This window comes from Pseudophryne corroboree, chromosome 4, assembly GCF_028390025.1.
Source record: "Pseudophryne corroboree isolate aPseCor3 chromosome 4, aPseCor3.hap2, whole genome shotgun sequence".
In the NCBI taxonomy this organism is placed as follows: Eukaryota; Metazoa; Chordata; class Amphibia; order Anura; family Myobatrachidae; genus Pseudophryne; species Pseudophryne corroboree.
The window spans coordinates 77749843-77753218 of NC_086447.1; the positions used below are offsets into that span (position 1 = coordinate 77749843).

A 3376-nucleotide genomic window follows, 5' to 3' on the forward strand; every position below is an offset into this window, starting at 1 on the left:
ACATTATGGTTACATTTTATTTGACTTATTAGATAGAACAAAAGTCATATTGGAAACAAACAACATGCGGTATAGTACAGCTTCATTTTGTGGGTACCATAAAAAAAAATAATGTGTTATTGATGTTGGACCGTGACAAGCGCATGCGTCAAAAAATGGTTAATATTTGCTCAATAATTATATTTATATTACTCTTTACTTATAATCCTACAAATGGCTTCCTGTTTTGTTTTCTGTACTGCAGATCGCTATAGTCTATTCACCATCTGCTACCTGTTACACAACACAAAGGACCATCCCAAGGACTGAGTGGTTGATATAAGCATTGCAGAGTCCAAAGCTTGTGTCATTTCAATGTCATGTAATAGTACATTAGTTGAGAAGAAAATTTCCAGTCAATCTGAGAATCAATAATGTCTCCTAATAACTGTCTTGGAAAATCTAAAATCATTTTCTTAGTGCATGTTGCAACCTTATTTTATACACGAGGCACAGCACAAATCATGTGGCTCACAGGAGGGCTTGACAACCCAATGGTACGGATTAAGTCCAGAGTGGCCCCCGGTGGATTGTAGAAGAAGGGGGGGTTGTGGATCTGCACCAGCTTGAAAAATAGATGTTATGAATGACAAAGAAATACATCTATTAGATACCAAAATACTGACTATTTTTGTAAATCATAAATAGTACTAAATTTTGGTGGTGCTCCCATGGATTTTGTAGTTAGCCTACAGGGAGAAAACAAGAGAAAGACAAAATAACCTTGTGTGGAAGCACTCTTTGGTTAGATACGAAAAGTAGATGATGAGGAGGAGGACCCTTTGTAGTCCTTCCTCTGGTAAAACTTAACTTTTAATGATTGACCAAAAGTTCACTGTGGGGTGAACAAAAATAATGATGATAATAAAAAACTAGATTGCCACTGTACCAAATATGGTTCTAGATATGGCAGGTGAAAATATTGTTGTAGTAATTGTATAAATGTTAAGAAATCACAAAATGTACAGGTCACAGAAAAGATCGGAATGTAGAGTAAGCTCCGAAGAAAATGGTACAAGAATCTCCTGAAAGAAAAAGGCCCACAGCACCTAGTATTCCCTGGAGGTCTCCCATCCATGTACTAACCAGGCCATACCTGCTTAGCTTCCAAGATCGGACGTGATCGGGCGTGATCGGGCGCATTCAGGATAGTATGGCCGTGGGCCGATTTGTATCAGGAAACACTATTGGTGCTAATTGAGAAAAAAGGTCTACAAGGTCTAATAAAACGCTTGTACCCATAAAATGGAAAAATCAATAGATAAATGCGGAATAGTGAGGAGAATACTGAAAATAAGAATGTAAGGGATATAAGGAAATTATAGATGTGATATCAAAAATTATCCTAAAAAAGGTGGCCCACAGTACCTAGTATTGCCTGGAGGTCTCCCATCCAAGTACTGACCAGGCCCTACCTGCTTAGCTTCCAAGATCAGACGTGATCGGGCGTATTCAGGATGGTATGGCTGTGGGCCAAATGAGTCAGAAAATTGGCAGACACAATTTTACTTTCTGTATTGATATCAGATAGGGCTTGTAAGTCCCTGCCACCGATATTCCGAATGAGAGAGTATGTGTGGGAAAGTATTGCTGCTGTCTGTGACTGATGGTGCTAAGATCTGGGTGTGAGCACAATGTCTATATCCAAAAAATGCTATCAGTCAGATATAGAAGTAGCAAATTGCAGCAAACTATACCAATCTGTTGTTAGGCTGATGGGCTGTTGAACAGGATGATAATCCTGTATTTCGGTTATAAAGAAGAAAATCCTGAAAAGAAATGTAATGTGGATGATCTTACAAACAGAAAAAAACCTTGTCTAATTTTTCTTGCTGTAAATGGCCAACAATATCATGAAATATGCTACATGAATGAAATAACGGCAGCAAGAAAAAAAGGAAGAAAAAGAAGTCTTTGTCCATGTAATAAACAAATATAAGAAACTGGTATTGAAATTCCTGGATTTCTCTTGCTGAAAATAGCTAATGATATTATAAGCTATGCTGCATGGATACAATGTGAGCAGCACAGCAAAAGTCTCATTTCTTTGTGTTGAAGATATGACAGAGCTTGCAGTACAATTCCGAATTGGCTGTTTAGATAGATTCAATTCTGAGTAAAATTACAGAGCAGGTGCAGGGATAGTCAGACCCTATGGGTTCTGATGCGCTGCTTTGAAATAAACATATAATTAAAGGTTACCACTTTCCAATATTGCAGATATCCCGGCGGCTGGTGGCTGTAGTTTGTGACCGCGCTCCGTGCTCCGTGTTCTGTGACCGTGCGGCCGCCCGTTCCGGAGAGGGCGAAGCCGCAGTGACGTCACTGATTAGACGTCAGGTTTCCGACGTACGTTTCACCTGTAAGCTAGGCTTGTTCACGGAAGCCACGGCCATACCATCCTGAATACGCCCGATCACGTCTGATCTTGGAACCTAAGCAGGTAGGGCCTGGTCAGTACTTGGATGGGAGACCTCCAGGGAATACTAGGTACTGTGGGCCACCTTTTTTAGGATAATTTTTGATATCACATCTATAATTTCCTTATATCCCTTACATTCTTATTTTCAGTATTCTCCTCACTATTCCGCATTTATCTATTGATTTTTCCATTTTATGGGTACAAGCGTTTTATTAGACCTTGTAGACCTTTTTTCTCAATTAGCACCAATAGTGTTTCCTGATACAAATCGGCCCACGGCCATACTATCCTGAATGCGCCTGATCACGTCCGATCTTGGAAGCTAAGCAGGTATGGCCTGGTCAGTACATGGATGGGAGACCTCCAGGGAATACTAGGTGCTGTGGGCCTTTTTCTGTCAGGAGATTCTTGTACCATTTTCTTCGGAGCTTACTCTACATTCCGATCTTTTCTGTGACCTGTACATTTTGTGATTTCTTAACATTTATACAATTACTACAACAATATTTTCACCTGCCATATCTAGAACCATATTTGGTACAGTGGTAATCTAGTTTTTTATTATCATCATTATTTTTGTTCACCCCACAGTGAACTTTTAGTCAATCATTAAAAGTTAAGTTTTACCAGAGGAAGGACTACAAAGGGTCCTCCTCCTCATCATCTACTTTTCGTAACTGGCCCCCGGTGGAACCTGGAAGGTGAGGTTCTGCAGCAGCTTCACAAAGAACATGAAGAGCTCCATTTTGGCCAAGTTCTCACCGGCACAACTTCTCTTACCTAGGACAGAGAAACAGGTGGCAGAAAACCTAATTATTATTATATTACAATTACTTTCTATACAGATGGAGCCTCCGTTATCTTTGCTGGCTGAGGCGCAGGCGTGCACTCCCGACGTGACTAGGCGATTCATCC

At 40.2% G+C, this 3376-nt stretch overlaps 4 pseudogenes; 2 read left to right on the plus strand and 2 right to left on the minus strand.

Moving 5' to 3' along the window:
* Positions 1 to 1076: 1076 nt before the first annotated feature.
* On the minus strand, positions 1077 to 1204 carry LOC134911929 (5S ribosomal RNA; annotated as a pseudogene).
* A 191-nt stretch (positions 1205 to 1395) lies between these two features.
* Positions 1396 to 1513, minus strand: LOC134913164 (5S ribosomal RNA; annotated as a pseudogene).
* Positions 1514 to 2423: 910 nt separating this feature from the next.
* LOC134912014 (5S ribosomal RNA) lies at positions 2424 to 2541 on the plus strand (annotated as a pseudogene).
* A 191-nt stretch (positions 2542 to 2732) lies between these two features.
* On the plus strand, positions 2733 to 2850 carry LOC134913102 (5S ribosomal RNA; annotated as a pseudogene).
* Positions 2851 to 3376: the final 526 nt, after the last annotated feature.